Below are 19229 nucleotides of genomic sequence, written 5' to 3'. Positions count from 1 at the left end.
CTTAAAACAAAACGCAATGAAAGGTCCTAATAAGAAAAGGGCATCCTGCTTCGTATATAAAGGTAATTTGCATCAATAACAATGTGCTGCGGCAGCAGTGTTTGCCTGTCCGCATTAATCGGTATTAAAAAATCTGACTGACCCGACCCCGTCTGGAATCATTCCTAGATCCACCCTTAAAGACTTCCCGTAAAGAGACTACGCAAATTAACTCTGTCAGAATGCAATCAGACTTTTGCATTACAAAATAATGTTTAAAGTCATGATGACGTAGCTAATGAGCTATAGTCTAATAAATCAGTCGTTCATGAAGACTGACATTAATGAACACTGCGCAGAAATTGACTCCCCGTACGTGTTGATTTGGTTTGATTCGGTGGTCAGGCTTTCTTAAGAGTGTTTGGTACTTAAAGTAAGAAAGAATCCTTCAAAAATGTTCATTGATAAATAAAGGCCAACAGTCAGTTTCACAAAAAGAAGAGCAAACCATCGAACAGAAAAAACAATCATGTTCTACCCTGTGATTGATAGGATGTCTAAGTTGCGCCCTGCTCCATTCAACGAACTTCCCAATTAATTAGCCCCTCAATCTCCTACTACGCCACATGAAGAGAAAGGCAGTAAAACACGTTAGGCCAACAGGAGAAACGCGAACGCTCGAGATAAAAACATACCGTCATCGATTCTGTTCAACAACGTATTAACAAAACTATATTAAACTTAATTTTTGCACAATATGCAATATCGCTAAGCTTCATTTTCTGAAATCACATTTCCCCCAACAAATACGATTCCACACTTTTCTGACGGACAGTCCAAAAGGCTTTTCTCACACAAGCCCTTGACTAAATGAAATTGATTTTACCAGACTAGGTTTTGATGGATAATGACCATCATGCCGATTGGAATCTGCCGCTGTAACCTTTCGATTCGCCAGCAGCATCTGAAATGTGCGTGTTACCAATCATAACTTTAAAAGACGACAATTTGCAACCGCTTTTATGGATTGCTGAACAAATTTATGTGATCTCCTGTCCTTTCAGGAAATTCTTGTAAATTTAAAGCTATAAAATGATTCTGGAATTTGATGGGAGGCATTACTAGCATTGGCTTAGTAACCTTACACTACAGCGTCTTCCATGGATGCCATTTTCGAAATGTAAAGGGATTGTAAACTTGCCTGCAATATTTTCAAATTCACCATTTTCTTCCACAAATATTCCAACGTGTATAGGGTTACATGTTTGAGAGCTCTCACGAATTTATATTGAAGAGTATTCACGCCTTTTCCTTGTTTTCACAAGTATGTATTTTGTTGCAGGTTGCGGTATATAGCTCTTATGCAACTTTTCTCCAGAAGTCTTGGTTTATGATGTTCTCATTGCACAGTTTCGTTTTGCAAGAGAAATGCTGTATGCCACAGAAACATTAATATTGAAATATTGTAATAGATGAGAAAGGAGGAAAATCGTTCTGTTTTGAGACTGTTCTATGAACAATCATGCCACAAGTTTGCCCTTTTCACAACTATACACACAAAATGTTAGTCTACATTAAGATCACTTCATACTTGGTGCGAAAGCAAACACGAACGCCAATCTATGACGTAAGATTAAATATTTGAATTAGCAAAGTTGAAGTGTGATGTATAACATGTCATGTTACATTGATCGAGAATTGTCAGTGAGAATGAATCGATCTGTCACAGATACTTTAAACTGTCGTGATGTCGTGTCATGCGTCTGAAGTATTGCAAACCACGACTCACAATGGAGAAGGAAGGGCTCGAGAGAGGGTGCCGCTCAGACAGATTGAAAGAAAGTGGCTTCCAAATTAGTCTTCCTCAGAAAACTGAGGGGTAAGGGAAAATTCATTCATTGCTCAGGTCACAACTATCACATTACTGATTACTGATTTATATTCATTTCGGAAATCCACATTGTCGTAAACTTGGAATAAATAGATTCAGAATAAATTTACGAGCGTATTCTGGTTTCCTATCACACATCTCAGCAATGTCTTCCGTTCGTCAAGCACCACCGTAAACGAAGCAAGTATTGGGCTGGAGGTAGCCATTAACAAGATTCCATAGAAGGTTGTTAGAAAACAGACTGTAAATTTAATCAATTTCACAAGTCTCAATTTTCTCAAGTCCGACAAGGCATAAATTTCACGAGGAGGCAGCTTTTGTGATCAGGCAGTTCATAAAACATTTGAGAGACAGGCTCCCTTACCGCCCAACGGGCACTCTGAGAAATATTAATTTAAGACGAAGTCAACTGCTTCTGCCATAACCTGCATGCTCCTATAAAGCTGAGACAGGTTGAAACGCAATACCACTCCCATTTTAGTGTGCGAAGAAGTAGTTTAGTTGATTAGGTGCACGGTGGCCACTGGTGTAAGTTACCTGTTTGGTGGGATTTCCGTTCACTTATAAAACTTGGTGGACAAATTTTTTCGGCATTGATATCTTCTTCATAAGATGTAGCCGGTTAATACATGGCACGAGAGCGAGAATAAAAACGGGGCTTTGTGACGTTAGGTCAAAATATTTGTGCTGCGATTTCGCAAAAAGTTTAACAAGTTTCAACTCAGCGAAATTTTGCAGCAAATCTTTCGGGACGTCAAATTCGCTTCGGTTTCACATTTGCCTGTGTTGTGAACCGGCCTTTGTTGGTTTATTTCAGCAAGCAGTGCATATTTGACTAATGTTGAGATAGGACTTGAGTAATAATGTTTTTCAGGTTAAGAATTAATGCAGTTGACTCTAACCGGCTCTGTTCCAACATATTGCTACTACTACTACTTAGGCTTACTAATAAATTCCATCAGGGGCTATGATTTTCAGCACCAAAAGAAACACACCATCTTAGAAATCTGATTTTCTGGCGTATAGAACAGGTCTTCATCAAAATACACCACGTTTGCAGTTCGAATACCTGTATTCAGAATGTGCGGTTTCGTTACTATTTCAGGATGAATGAGTAGAATTTCTAAACATAAAATAATTCAGTCAGATTTCGGATAATGGTCCACTTTCTCCCTCATGCTGATTTCAAGAAATGAGAATACGAGCGTAAATCTTCGCTTTTTGGCCCTTTGTTGTAAAAAGAAGAACAACGCCAGAAACGTTGCCATAATGTTCAGATTATACATGGGAGGCGCAGTGAATCTTGAGTATTCCTCTGATTGGAAACTGCTCTTAACTTCAACCGTTAGTCATCACTGGGCTCTTGTCAGTTCCCCTTATACATTCTACGGGAGATGAAGACCTCTGTTGCATTTTACATTAATGTTTATGGATGAGCTTGGGTGTGAGGTTATCAGGATATATGTTACTCTGGTTTCTTAGCACGAGGCAGCTGCACAGTCATCTTCAAAAATGGTTAATCATCCGGCAACAAAGATAGATTGATCTTTTCGAATTTCAGCCGACTCAGATCATGAACGTGTTCACGGAAACCCTAATTGAGAAAAAAGGTGTCCCCTTTTTTCACACAAAAAACAACCATAGAATATAAAGGTACAGTTCTGTCGAGAATACTGTAAATAAAGCGAAGAAGATGCAGATATAGCGGTTCAAAAAGTAAATTTAATTTAAAAAGAAGTTAATTATCTACAGAATTTACAGGTTAGTGAAAATTAGTTGGAGGCATCTCGCAGACAACAACATAAAAGAAAACAAAACCATATAATTCAATGTCTTTCACTCAACAATAAGCTAAAATGTTAGTCAAAACAAAGCAAAATTCAACTGGGAAGGAAATAGCTAAAGCAACTTTTCAAATTTAAAGCAGGTTAATTACAAGTAAACATAAGCAACCACTCTAGGCTTACATTTCTTTATCGGAAAACCAAAGTTGCTGTTCCAAATAATAAATAAATAAAAGAAATACTCAAAGTCTTCAGATTATGCCAAATTGGCTGCAGCGCCAAATCGAAATCAATTCCTTCTCGAATCAATCAAAGCAAATGATGATAACGATTCCAAAGTTATACTTCAAAAAATCTGGGTCTGATTATGTCAAAGTCTGCAACCTTCCCGAGGATTCGACCAAGATGACACGTGGGTTGAGCTGTCATCAACAATGCCGTCGATTTACAGAATCGTCCTGGCTACGGTATGCCGTCTGCCAGGTTCCTTGCACACTATAAGGGTTGGAATTGTTCCAACGAAAGCTAAGTGCTTATGTATATTAAATTAACCAAAAATACCACGAATTTCTGTTCTCCTGGAACCATGGGCAGAAACTCAAGTCAGGCAAAGAACTTAGTAGAAATTGACACTTGCGTCTAAAGATCAATTTGACTTTATGGCTCATACTAACTGTCAGCTGTAAAATATAGCAAATGCTGCTTTGGAATTGAATATAATAAAATTGACAAAATCAAGCTGCTTCAGTAACTGAGGAAAAAATACAACGTACAGTAATTTCAAATAATAACACTCAAGAGTTGAGCTGACGGTCTAGTCCAAGATGAGTAGCGTATCGGTCTCAACGATAGGCTTGCCTTGGCAGACAGACCATATAAACGTGTGTCCACACGCCTTCTGGCAAGGTAACGACTCAATACCACAATCTCAAACCCCAAATTGGGAAAACTCTCCGAAACGCTCAAAACTTGAATTATACAATAAGGTGCGTTGATTTCATGTGGAGGTTAAAAATGACAACATACACACAAAAAACCAACGATAAGCCATACACATGACAGTCAGTGGTTTTTTTGGTTCACAGTACTGCATTTTGATATACATGTAACCCGGTGGTCTGGTACCGAGCGTGGGTGATTTACCTCCCTGTGTTGATAATATTGGGCTATATATCTACCACATGTTGAGTTCTGACGCTTCATCGTTATGTCCGACCACAAGGGTCGTTGTAGACAAGTTTGCGGCAGCCTCTGTATGAATTCTACATTCTGTCAAGGAACACATATCCGCACAGCCGCGTCTAGTTGCCTTCAGTTGTCCAGCTTAAGGCCACCAGAGGATTCCACTGGTTGCTTAGTACAATGATGTACTTTTTGGTCACTCACTTAAAAGCCACTAGGCTGAGTGGAAGTCTATCTATTCAGCTGCAAGCGTTGATCCACGTAAGAGCTGTTATATAAACCTAAAGCATCTGGGAAATATAGTGGATGCTTGATCTTGGGTGGTAAAACCTGATGGTGATCTCAGCTGCCATCTTAATCACTTTAACATTAAGTAAAACGATGGACTTGACCAGCTTGAAAAAAAACCCGAGTCTATGATGACATAACCATGCTTGAATTCATGCGCTCTCGTGCTGTGGTAGCTAAGAACCTGAACCACGTACGCAAAATCATAACCGACATGTTAAAACACAAGAAATGTCAAATTTACTCTGTTTTGGTTTTTTTTTTGGCTGCAAAATAATTGGACTGAAAAGGTAATATACTACTTTAAAATGCCTTTTGAAGTTGAGTGCTTCATCAAGGACAGGCAAATGTACCACGTTTAAGCTTATCATTTTTCGAGAGCTCGTGGAGGATAAAAAACCCAGAAGCTTACCCAAGCTTTTCTCGAACTCACAACCACCAGCTCACTAGCGCCAAATCTTCATCAGTTAACAACAGGCTTCATGGGCTGGCTGGCCGAGAAGCAGAGTTTCTATTACTCAGAGGACTTGAATGGCAATTTTTTTAGCAGGAAACACGACACCAAGTCCATCGTCTAAACCAGCTCAGCATGAATGCACTGTACTGCATATTGTACGATAGGCCTACGATTCACATTAAGCACTTACATGAATCAACCATTTGCATAAACATTCGTCGTCCCACTACTAAAGTGTCCGTGAGTTCATTCTATATGATACACTCAATCAAATTTTGAGTCCGTACTCTGACAGTGTCATGCAAGTCCTTAGAATTAAGAGGAAATTTGTATAAATGCGGCATCAAGTGATCGTTGGACATCCTGTAGTCAGTCATTTCACTTCACAGTTGTAGCTCGTGTCTTTATAAACCAGGAGTACCATAACGGTAGTCAGAGTTGTCGGGGCAGCGACCAAGACACGAGGAATGTGTCTCATTGTTTCTTCAAGCTGATGTCTGCTCGACATAAACGTAGTTGGGAGTAAAAGCAGCGACTGTGAAGATCGTATTGCCAGAATTTCTATCGTGTGATAACTCGGGGCTCCATGCAAAGAATATAACATCCCGCGCATTTGAGTGTTCAATTGTCGGCAAGCAGTGTATCGTGAACTCGTATTTTTGCCACTTCACAAAAAAATGGATGACAGGCTTCCCTAAGGGGCAAAAAGAAACACCGATAACATGGACAGAGTCTACAGCTTTAAACCATGCAGGAAAAATAATCCGTAAAAACACTGCATCTTTGACGTCTAGTTTTCATTCAGGAATAAATGCTAAAGTTGAGCATCCTGTTGTGCTGCCATCGACCGACTGGGCAAAACGTCCTTGAGATGTTTATACTAAAGATGTATGAGAAAATTCCCAGCTGTATATGCACAGCTGACGAATTAAAGACAACACATTTTTATGTGATAGAAAATCTCCGGGAAAAAAGTGCTTCACATTTGACAGCAAGCAGACATTCTCCAATCAAGACGTCAAGTATGAATGCCCCGTTTTGCCTAATCAGCATAAACATGAAGATGGGGGTTAAGGCTAGGGAAGAAGTCTATGGTTTTTTGGTCGGGCGTTAGCGTTCAAGGTGGTGCGGCAGGTGATTTTAAATGATTACTGATTGACTGAATTAATTGATTGAATTATTGATTGACCATTTTGTAACAGGAAGAATTGGTCACATAACATGCATATATCAGCATATTATTCGAATCATGTAATGAATAATTGAAATAGTTAGTATTATTTTTGTTTTTTCTTCAGTATATGCAACACAATTGGAAGGGTTCCAAGTTGTCTGCCGATATATAAAAAAAGTTTTGAAGCTGTTTCACATGAAGCAAGTTCAAAAGGGCCACCTGGCCTTCTGCCACTGATGATTTAAACAGAAACAAAGATGGCTTGAAGGGGCTGGCGACTTCGCCTCTGACATCCACATAGGCCCACACTAGTAACGGCAACAGAATAGAAAACCCATTCAGTACTCTCAAGGTAAGGGACAGACTTCTATTATTTGATTTTTTCACTCATTATATTTATGCTGTCACTCAACCAATGCATGTCTTTCCCACAGACCTCAGTTAAAGTACGTGAACACAATGGAAGACAACACATCTGGTGCTCCAGTGTAAGTTGCTTCATTTGGAATTCTTTTCCTCTGAACTTTCATCAGACCAACCTTGGTTGTCCTTTGAATTAAATTAACTGATGGAATCAGAAGAGAAATATAAAAAAACAAGGAAGGGAAATCATGAAGCATAATTGATTTAAAAAACCTTCAGAATTCTGCCAGCTCTCGAAATCTTATCAACACTTTCTATATAATGTAAGAATTTACCCTTCCGCTTCATTTCTGCCCATTATAATCTACAATTAGTTTTTGATTACGTGGCTGCATGGACTAGGAGGCAAAGGGTAGACAGGAGAGATTAATGTGTCCCTGCGGTAAATGAGCTTTCAACTTACAGGTTCTGACTTTAATTTTTCTTTTAAAAATCAATTACTGATGCACGGAAGCCCACTGGTGCCATGTAGAATACATTTTCAAAGAGTGAAGTATAAGTTTTTCAATTTTGCTTTTACAAGATACAGTTTTCCAGAATTCGTTTTAATGAGTTATTTCGTTTCATTGTTTCTGTTCTTGGGAAATAAACACTTTTTAAGAGATTTTTTTTTCAAAGTTCGCTTTTACATCCCATATAAACAAACTTGAAAAAATAGATCTCGTAAAAACGAATTTTGAAAACATATAATTCCCTTTTCGAAAATGTATACTTCATGGCATTGATGAGCTTTTGTTTGAGAAGATCGATGAGCTTGGTGTATTTATTATTTCAGTTTCCCCGTTCCTGCTTTAAGTTACATAAATGCAACGGCGAATACCAGTAAAAAAGTCAATAATTCCAGACTTCCACTCAATAGCATTAGCACAGACGGAAATAAAAATACATGTAAGGTAATGATATATCATAATAAATATGGTTCTATGTCGAATAACAGTTATTTTAAAGCAAGTGAGGACTTGAAATAAAACGTAACCTGTAAGAGGTAAGACAGAGTTAAAGGTTCTCTGCTATTCCACGCCATTGTTATGTTACATAAATCTGTATTGAATATAAAAACAAGAATTGTGTCCCGGCGTGTTTCGTTTATTTCCATCGGTTCTGCTGATTCGACGATTTTTTTCACCAATTTTGTCGTGCCCCCCACTTTCCCCTTCGAAAACTCTGAATGAATGATGTATTGCATCCCGTAAATAACCCGATCTTCAGGGTAGGGGCCACTGACCCGGCGTTACGCGTGGACTGACCGAATTGAAATTTGGCCACAGCAAGCGACAATGCCAACGAGATGTGTCGTTGTAGGATGCAGCAATACACCATAGGACGGTGTACGCCTGCACAATTTCCCAAAAGACCCGGCATCATGGAAAATCTGGCCAGCAAAAGTGTGCTTGACCAAGGCAAACTGGGACGGGCCGTCCCCAACGAGTATCATCTGCAGTGACAATTTTACAGCCGATGGCTACGAAGAAACGCTCCTTGAAGAGTTTGGAATACCAAAAGCACCTCGGCTGAAAAATACAGAAATCAAAAGCAGAGCTTTTAAACTCTTCCTCGGAAAAATCGGCTTAAAATAGCTCTCGGAAACTTCAGAATCTGCCATCATTGCTGACTCAAGTCTATACGATACCAAGAGAGGCGAACGTTGAACGTGTTGCGTGGAGACGCGTGGCAAGATTGTTCTTTACGTGACGTCATGATATCAACATCCGGGCATTCACTGTGAAGGGATTTTTTTGTAGGGTGGGGTACTGGATCAGAAATTCTTTTTTTCAATGGCCAATACTACCATTAATTTGACTCCTCCAGTAAAATTTCTGTCTTTTTCTCATCTCAATCATGTCAATCAGCTGAGAACCTTTAAACTTCGTATAAGTATGTAAGTTACTTCCTGTATTCCTGATATCTTGAATTACGGTGGAAGACAAATCCCTCACTCCATCTTGAGGAGTCGCGAGGGGGGTGGTCAAACCTCAAAACGTGCCTTCAATATCTGTATTTGTAGCCTCGATTTCAAGCAGATTTTAACCAGTTTTCCTTATACTAAGAATATGGATTATTCGACGAAAACTGTAAATGACATTCAATCAACGACAGGAAACCGTAGACTAATAATCAACGATGAGCTTTTCACCCCTTGGGTTCGAGGTTAGCCGAACATGTTTAATTTACCGCCTTTCTCAGTGGTTATCCTCCTCAGGGAAATGAAAAGCAGTGGTGACATCTTTTGACCGTGACTCCTCGTCCAATCAAGTTCTTGTTTGTTATTCCACTCGTTATCCCTCAGGCGCATATGCGGGAGGTAAATATTACCACAGAACGTGTCGAAAATTAACAATCGCACAGCCAACCCCCTTAGGGCACAGAATGGTCCCGTTTTCACCCGACTATCACGAAATTTGATTTGTTTTTGTTTCAGCATGATTTCAGGATAGAGTGGTGCTTGAATACAGGGGAAAGCAGAGTCACGCACATCACTCTGTTCGCTTGACATTTTGGTAAAATTATTAGTGATGTCAACGAGTCAATTACCGGTGGTAAACCCCTTGACCTGCCAGTGCTGTCCGTGACCCAACCCCACCTCCTGGTTGGACAATCAACTTTCAGGTACAATTGCTTATTTTTGAAAATGCTATTAATGGTGATGGGCTATTTTTTCCCGGGGAAAATACTATCATGTTCGTTCATTATACTTGACGTTAAAAAGATGTATGGGACAGAAAGTGTTCTATGCTTTTGTTGTGTTTTTTGAAGGGTTTGTTGTTTTGCCCTTCAAACCACAACCATTTCAAAAGATAAACACAAGTCTTTGTGTTGAAATAACAGTCTTCATGATCAATAAAGGGTGGGTCAGTATGCTTTGAAAGGAAACTTGTTATGTAGCATCTGATTGATTTCATGATCTGTAATCATCTTATGTATAAAGAAAATATTCTGGCCTCCCACAATATCAGTGCACGTGAGATTCTGCAAATAAGTAAACTGTTCTGGATTGGTACCTCATATTCTTAGTGGGGAGCAACTTGAAGGCAAAGAGAGGGTATAAATGGCAGAAGACACAGTTTGCAAGTATGAACATACCGATAAGAGAAGGATGAAAGAGACTGTAACTTGACATGAGACATAGATTTACTTTTTGGAACCAGGAAGTAGACAATAAAAGAAAGTTATGGTGCCAAAAGGAGGAAAAGCCACTAAACTCTTCGTCGATCTAGGAGTACCAAGAAGATTTCGTGTACTCCTTTCTTCGATGAACACGGTACGGTCTCCCAGATGCATACACCCAAAGGGTATTCAGTCACTGGAAAGTATTATGCTATTAAAAATACTGGCAGAAACACTGAAACACTATGCCAAAAGAGGGTAATGAAGCAAGTCTTCATGCATCACAATTATGCTCCTGCTTACAGATCAGCAAGCGTAAGGGACTTAATCATTACCAACAACAACCGTAATTTTGTGTGTTCCCACATCCACCGTATTCTCCTGACATGCGGTGCCTGTGACTTTTGGCTCTTCCCTAGGCTGAAGAACAGAACTCTAACTTTTCAAGGCCTCTTAGTGAGCTTTCAAGGGTGAAGTATTCAAGGGGACAACTGTCAGGAGCTGAAAAGAAGAGGATATGACAACAGAGGGGCAATTGGAGATGCAGTTTACCAATGTCTAAACGCAATACCCAAAGAGAACTATGCTTTGGTCTTCAATGAATGGACTGGGAGATTTCCAAAATTTGTGAAGGCAGGAGGAAAATAATTTGAGAAGTAGCGGACATTTCATTTCTCTACTATATTTGGAATGGTTTTAATAGTTCCATGGTTTAATTTTTCTTTTCAAAACATTCTGATCTATCCTGGTATTTAATTACAGTTCGATGGAAGGAAACAAGCTTATAACGTCAAAAGATGTATAACGATGTCTTTAAAGTAATGCTGCCCGACTTCACCTAATTAGAGATGAAGACAAAAAACCTTTCAAACAACATGTCTGATGAAAGAGACGAAACAGAAAGCACAAGTCGTCGTTGTTTATCAACCAAGCAACTGAAAAGTGTGAGCTTGTAGTAAGAAGTCGGCAGCATCCTTGACAATGATAAAGATGCTGAAACGGACACCTCAGAAGGGTGTGCGTATTCCTTGAAGAAAGAAAGGTTATTGCTTGTTTCCTTACAAAAAAGGTTTACCATCGTTTGACATGATGAAATAGAAAACAGTTCTCCTCAGAGATATTAATTCCTTCTTGTGATCTGTACGATGTATCAAAACACGGCTCCGCCAGTGGATATTTGCTATTAACACCTTAGAAGGGCAACATCATTTCCCTTGAGGAAAAAAAGAGCAACACGCATCTGCCTTCAATAACATCTTTAAAAGGCTAGTTCCAAAGTCTGTTTGTTCAATCTCTAAAGTACATGTGGATGGATGAAAAGTACAGAGTTTTTAGGGCTACGGACGGGGCAAGGTTACGCTAAAACACAAGTTTAAAGATAAAGCATAAGCGGGCTTCATTTACACCGCGGAGCGTGTATTTACGACTTGACAGGCAGAAGGCCAACGATGAAAGAAACTTATATTGGAAGTCAAGGTTCAATCGTGAACCTTATTACAGGATCCTGTCATATTTAGCATCACTAATTAATTCTGTTATTGGCAATCATTAAATTTAAGCCGTGCTGTCATCTAAATGCTTTACATTACAAATAGTTATGAATACTGTGTCGGATACTGATTCGAATGGATCTTTGCAACTGGAAATTCTAATAAAAGTTTTATTGAGTTTCTGCTGCCAACTTCCATATCCCCAGAGTTACTTAAAGTAGGAAAGTCAAGGTAGTCTTGGTGACAAAAATTGGTCTCTTACTAACAATAGGTCCTCTTTGAGTCACCATTGCAAATTCTGTCTTTTCTTGAGGCCCAACAATTGGTGGGTCGGGGGGGACAGAGCTACTCCCTTACCAAAAAAAGCAATTTCTATTTTTTATATAGTTTGGGAAAAGCAACAAGAGGCAGGAATTTTGGGGGAACTGTTTCATTTCTCTTCCTTCCACAAGCGTGTATAAAGCCCCTTTTCTAAGGTTAGCCTCACCCGTCAGGAAGGCTGCAAAGGGTTATACTCAGAGACATTTCCATTTGTTTTCCTAGAGGCAATTTCGGCCCCTCAACAATTGGTTTTGGATCTGCACTTGGGTCCAACCTGCAAAAACAGGAATATGCCAGTGACTGATTATAGCCACAACTTCTGTAAAGCCGAGAAATATCCATTAGAATCTTATTTTAGGAGGCCCGTTTTATTGATCTCATCAAATTTAAACAAAATACCTTAAAACAACGCCATCTCACCTTGTTGGTCTTTTTAAATACATGCCCCACTTTGTTTGTCTTTTCAATCTGAAAGAAAAAAGAGAATGTTCATATGATGGAATGAAATTCAATCCACTGTTTACTTTTCGTGCTGTGCGTGCAATAGTACAAATCGATGCATCTGCATGATTTCCTCACGCGACCATAGCTCAGTGAGTCCAGTCAATTTGCTGTAAACATTTCACGATCAGTTAACGATAGAAGACAGGAATGCGTAAAAACAATCGAGTTTTTCCTTTATCAATGATTTATTTATAGTTCCATCGGCTACATCATTTAGAGAAATGACCCCATGTTAACCTTGACGACACAAGTGTATATGTGCATCCCGCTAGGGAAACCGACTTGTGAAATTAAATCCTACAGACACATTCAACATCATCTTGAGCACATCATCGACCCGACATCTGCTCCATTCCATCAACCCCAACTGTCGTGTTTTTCAATCACTCGAAGCTGTAAATTATTATACAGAAACAAGTCAGTCTATCAGTGAATATGTTTGGACTGGAGATACAAGAGCTATCTCGTGCATCCATTTTCTATGACGGTTAAAAGAACAAAACACGGGCTAAATGAATATTAACTTGGCAAAAGTAAGTTTATCTTGGGTCAGTGCAGTTGCTACGCGGAAACTTATGCGAAAAATCAGACATCCATGACACGCATTTTAATTCAAAGTAAACGCACGATATTATCCTATTTTTATTTCTCATATAAAGTCAACCTCTAATATTTTTCTCCAAATACGACTTCAAGAAAACAGCTTGGATGACAAAGACCCCGAGGTAATACTGTTAATGAAGACTTCACGAAAATACCAAACAAAGACCTTCCATGAAGATCTGTGCCAATCACAATCGTGGCGTAAATTTGTACAGGAAACGGGGGAGAGGGTGGTGAATGAGGGTGGGAATGACTTGGCTGGCCATGAAAATTTGACGAGGGGGGTAGGGACACTATATGAATCTATATAGAAGTCGCTGTTCGTGATATTGATGTACATCTGTAATTATATATTCAGGATAGCATATTTATGGCCTTTGAAAAATTGGCCTTTTAAAAGTTTTCCCGTTTTGAGTGATATTGAATGCATTTTAGTCGTTGGAAGTCTGCAAAATTCATCACAATCTGCTTTATTTTTTGCTCAACCCAAAAGCGTGAACGATTCAGTAGTCCATCGCCCCCTCAAAAGTGGTGGTGGGGGGGGGAAGTAAATATATGCACCCATCACCCCCCCGGGATTTACGCCCATGATCATAAAATTGAAGACTATGTAAAGATTATTAGATGTTGGAGTCATTCAAAAAGAATAACAAGTGGAATGCACGAAGCGTTCACGATGATACGGTGCAAAGCACAAACCTGCTTCAAATTGTCCACCTTCTCCAAATCAAGTGTTCCAAATCAGAACCGGTTCAAGGGGCTGTGCTCTCAATCCATTCCCATCCAGGCTAACAAGGCATGTTTTGCAGCTACGCAGATAAAGCAAATCCTTGTGGATTATGTGGGCCTAATTATAACACTAGCGACTCGAACAGAAGACCAAGGGGAGGACGGTTGAGTATCGATGGCCGTCCAAAGGGACCACAGGATTGTCACCTTAATCTTGCAAGTGTCAGAATCTCTGACAGTTTTGTAACTGTAGCCATACAATTAGACCCACGTTTCATAAGACGAAAAGGACAGACATTGGAGACGTATCAACAGGAAATGAAACTCAAAGGCCAAAGCAAAGACACTGGGATGTAGGTTGTGGATATGTTTATATCTTCCAAAGTAGCTTCATCAGCAAGATCTTTTTAACATTTGGATCAAGTAATTGTGCTTTCCACTTTTCCGATGTAACACTAAGTACTATCCGAAAATCTATGATAAGATACCAAAGTCACAACTGCCAAATCAAATTCTATATAGTGGCCAGCCAAGCTCGGCAAGTTTGATTACGGAGTATAGTTAATATCTTCGATCAGACCAACGCAAGAAGTCGTGGTTTCCTCCCACCTGAGGAAAAAGTTGGCTCACAAGGTCATATATAGCATTGGATGTGCAGAATTACTGCATGAACTAAGACGTTGGAGGCCGCGTTCCAATATCAAAGTTTACATGCGCTGACAGTAAATTTCCCCAGCCAGTCACCTGATTGTGTGGTTTGCGTTGTGAAAATGCAAATGAGAAATTATATTCTAAACTAATTTATTTGTTGTAACATTCGGATCACGGGGATAACCTTTAACATAATTGGCTCATTTCAAAGATGACACTCTGTACTGATGCCAATGTTGTATTCGAGTCCCTCACAAGTCCTTTTACAAGTCCCTTCACAAGGCTAGTCATAGAGCAATGACAAAGGAATGCTTTTGTTACAGCTCATTGCGTAGCTTGTGAATTGGCTTAAGACTGAATGACTTGTGATCGACTTTCAGGGACGTGCAGGGACTTGTGATGGACTGGAATATAATGACTGATACACATAACAAAATGAAACTGTCTATCCTACCTGCTCAGTACACAGAACATTTAGGTCGAAACTGCAACATTATTTGGGCACGCACAACGATTAACAAATTGAACACTTTGCTTATCACTCAAAAAAAGCGATTCACACTTGCGCCTTGTCTCACTCTCGGGCCCACACTGCACGCCTTTTTGCACGTTTAGGCACCCTCACTGTTACCGACATCAACAACTTACACACTGGTATCTTCATGTTAAAGTACATCAATAATCTTCTCCCCAGTACGTTTTCTTCGTACTTTGCATCGGTCAATGAAATCCACGGTTACTCCTCTAGATCCCATAACAATATGCTTTTTCCCTTCCCTCGCACCGTCTACTCAATTAACACCCTTCGTTTTTTCGGTCCCCGTTTATGGAATGCCATTCCCGGTAACATCAGAACGAAATCTTCCGTAGGCCAGTTTAAGACCTCTTATTAAAGAGCCCTCCTTTCCCATTATTTAACATAGCTTTAATCTTCTTCTGTACTTATGGTTATTATATCCTTTTTTAAATTTTATTTTAGTCGTCATCAAATATTACAATTCTTGTAACCTTTTGCTGTCAGCTTTTGTCATATCTTTTATCTTTTGTCCGTCCTGTGTTTTGTCTCGTAGTTTGTCGTGCTGTTGTTTTTGTTTTGTCTTTTGTCTTAGGCCCCCCCCCAAAGTCTCTGGTTTCTGTGTATAGAACGCGCGTCGCCATAGACCTGCGCATCGGCAAAATAAAAAAAAACGATAAAAACGATATCCAAAAGCTGCCAAACTTGCTTAATCGACCGGAATCCCGCTACTGCGGTTGAGTAATATGTACAGTTAAGGAGTCCCTGTAATTCCCCATACATTTAGTTGGGCACTCGTTTCCAGCTGATATCATTTCTGAATTATGTGCATTTACATCTGGGAACCAGACAAACAAGGTGGTCTTATGTCCTGTGTACATGTACAAGCTGAAAATGCTTTTAAACAGTAAAAGTGCTGGGGCAGTCTATTTTTATGTTGGTAGCACCAGAGTTACGTGCGCATGTAGTCTAGTCGCGATGGACATCGCGCGTTATTGTACACGTAGGCCTACATCATTTCCAGTAAAAAAGTGAGGGTAAAAAAAACAAATCCGCGTCGCCCCACCACTTTTGGAGCCAGGTCCTGACCAGAAACTGGAGACTTTTTTTGACTTTAAGGGCTGTTTTTACAAGCCTCTGATCATTCAACAACCTCATGGTCTTTTTCTTTTCTTTTATCATTTGTGCATGGACTACTTTTCTTTATCTTATCATAAGTTCTAATGTTCTTTTCTTTTCATTAAGTACATGTATCTGAAAAAAAGTTATTTACATCCACTTTGTTAATTTCAATGTACCAAGTTTCTTTAACTTCTATGTACTTTCTTAAGCTTATCCATTGTGTCAAATTCTACGTACCTTCTTCCCTTAATTATCAACGTATTTTCCTTCGAAAAAGAGAATGGAATAAACGTTTTCTTGAATTGAATTGAATTGAATTGAATTGAATTGAAACTGTCGCGTTAACAGGATTGTTCAGTTTACCTCGTTTTTAGAATAAAGAACTCGATTTTAAATTGAAAACTCGTATTCCTAGAGGTCTAGACAACATGACACCATTAGTCTACAGTCTGTAGGGTTTCTCGTCTACTTTAACTTCATCAATTAATTGGTTGGATGATAAATGTGCCTATTAAGGACGTGTGTTTATCCCCTGCCGAGCTGTACACATGTAGGACATTATGGATATAAACGAGCGTTGACAATTATTAACTAGTTTGGTTGTGTAAATCTGGTCTCAAGATATCAAACCTGAGCCCCTGCAGTCCCTTTGATATTATCCGTCCTAATGCTTTCATCTTTCTGACTTCTATTTGTCGGGTTCCTTTTCTCTTTCTACAGTGACGCACATACATGTAATTTGCCAAAAACAAGATTGAAATAACGAATTGCAATGTACGACCAAACTTCTAGGCTTTAACAACAAAGAAAACTGCAGCGCCAAATTAGAACTGTTTTTCAAAGGTACAGTCGTGAGCCAGAAAAAGTTTTCCGCATGCAGGTACTTTTGTGTCTTATCTTTCATTATAGAGACAAGCACAGCACATTCCCTGCTGGCGGTTTATTCTTGAAAGTAAGGTATTTTGGGGCAAAGTCATGATGCAGAAAGCTGGGAGACGAAACAGACAAACCTGAATGATAAGGGTATTAAGAAACGACTTAAAAGACAGACAGCAATATCAGACTGACAAGAGGAATCGTGCCTTCCAATGTTGATCACAACTTCAAGTGCACATGCTACATCAATCATTCATATAAACCTCTTGAGATTTCTTCTGTCTACCCTGCATCAGTATCCGCCCTTTGGTTGCGCGGAGTACCGTATCGAGTGGTTTGCATGTGTTCACAATCTCTGTAGCGCTTGCTATACGCTCGTGGTGAGCCTGCATAGTCTGCTTGCATGCTTGCAGCCAGGAAGGTAGACGTTCATTGGGTTAACACAGGAAGTTATTATCCTTTCCTCTAACAGACCTATGGAGGGTATTTTATTGGTCTTGATCGATATAACTAAGTGAAGAGAGTGGAAATGGAGATACTGCTACTTTCACCCAAGAGACGACCATGTGGGACCAGCAATGAGACCAACTGACTCATGTTACTTCCAAAACGCCCAAAATGAAAACACTTCTGTCTGAACTTAATGCTCAAATTTTGTTTGTTCGAAATTCATGACCTTTTTCAGGAGAGTCAATGGAGTTCTGTAATCAATATAACTTTCACTTTTTAAGGCAATATAGTGTCCCGGTGAAAAAAAAGCGGCACCGGTAACTAAACTGATCAACATGAGTGAAGTATAACTCATTATAAGTCGTTAAGGGGCTGCCTGTCACACAAACGTTGCAGAATATTTGCCAAGTCACGAGTTTTCATCCATTATCTAAAGAGGACGAGAAGCCTGAAGTAAATACTGATTCTCAAGCCGTCTGATCAATTTGTCTGCATTTTTAAGGTAACACATATACCCCAACCGATATAGGTTCACAGCCAATCTAATTTCCCTGTCTGGGTGGAAGGGGACTTGTTAGGTATTTTCCACATTTAAAACCAAACTTCTGGGCAGCATAACCTACCCATTTTCAAAGCTTGTCATTATATCGCCTAATCAGAAACCCCGATATACCAAGAAAATGGGGCGTGATATGGCGTCAGTTGCGTGATCAGTATAGGCCTACTTGTGTAAAAATAAACCATCGGTGCAAAATTACTGTTCCAGAAACAAAAAACTGCAGACAGCCTGCTGACTACTGCAGACAGCCTGCTGACTACAAGGAAGAGATTTTGAAATAGGAAAGTTAGAGGACCTGAAGTTTCAATACTTGCAGATATGATTATTTAAGAGTTTTCTATAGAATTGGAACGTTGAACTTTTCGATAGAAGGGAAGGTCAGTCGTATCTCCGACCCCCCCCGACCCATCTTGTCCAATATGGTTTATGATGGAACATGCAGATCACGGTTACGTTGCAAAGTAGTGCCAATGATAATATCAAGGGTTAACCGGCAAAAAAAGCATTTGCCATCTACAGCTTGACGTTTGAATCGGCCCCGACCCAAAATGACACTGTGCTTAGCGAAGCACTTATTCCAGAAATTCCTGATTTTCCCCGATTCATTTTTTTCTTTGCCACAAATGTGTACTGGTTCCTTGATATCTGGAAATAGCCCAATCGCTGATTTGGGTGGCGTAACATGATATCCCGGCCGTGAGAGATTATAAGTTATCAAGACAGGGTTAGAGTTGACGATTATCCCTTACGATAGTGGTTTCGAGTGTTCACTCACTCCCAACATTGAACCATTTCCCATATGGTTTTCTAGATGTTTTTGGCATTGCCAACTATAACTTACCCCATTAAAGGTAGAATTTACAAGGATGATGAGATACCTAAACTGCAATGGTTTATGTACACTGTGCACAAAGGTAAGATTGATACTCACTGGTTCGCGCTGTATGGCGATAGATCGCTGTCGGTCGAAAGTGTTACAAATACACTGTCCACCAAAAATATAAATGCGCGAAATCATTAGCATAGTGTTACTGTCCGTGTAGTCCCGTCATTTTGACTGCCACACAAACGACCAACAAAATAATGCAGAGTGTTCTTGAACTTATACAGAACAAGTTGCTGGAAAA

At 39.6% G+C, this 19229-nt stretch overlaps 1 protein-coding gene and 1 long non-coding RNA gene across 7 annotated transcripts in view; one reads left to right on the top strand and one right to left on the bottom strand.

Moving 5' to 3' along the window:
- The window catches only part of LOC110984738 (gastrin-releasing peptide receptor-like), a 39438-nt gene that overhangs the window by 11720 nt on the left and 8489 nt on the right, over positions 1 to 19229 (bottom strand). Inside the window, exons 2-3 of one of the 6 annotated variants that reach the window (XM_087137001.1) lie at positions 12515 to 12562; positions 12261 to 12368 (exon numbers count right to left, since the gene is read on the bottom strand). The exons of 2 other annotated variants lie outside the window; for them this stretch is intronic. The gene's annotated coding sequence lies outside the window, so the exon portion shown is untranslated. Of the gene's footprint in view, positions 1 to 4797; positions 6359 to 12260; positions 12369 to 12514; positions 12563 to 19033; positions 19172 to 19229 lie in introns of those variants that run through there. 3 more of the 6 variants (XM_022245206.2, XM_087137004.1, XM_087137003.1) reach the window with 3 other exon arrangements.
- LOC147798965 (uncharacterized) lies at positions 6443 to 11178 on the top strand. Its single transcript, XR_015425263.1, has 3 exons — positions 6443 to 7243; positions 9598 to 9785; positions 10703 to 11178. It is a non-coding gene; the product is annotated as an uncharacterized LOC147798965 (long non-coding RNA).

The sequence above is a fragment of the Acanthaster planci genome, linkage group LG05 (genome assembly GCF_054643075.1).
Source record: "Acanthaster planci isolate LZ-2023a linkage group LG05, COTS_SCS, whole genome shotgun sequence".
Lineage (NCBI taxonomy): Eukaryota > Metazoa > Echinodermata > Asteroidea > Valvatida > Acanthasteridae > Acanthaster > Acanthaster planci.
The sequence above is the reverse complement of the archived record's forward strand: the minus strand, read 5'-3'. Positions and strand labels throughout refer to the sequence as shown.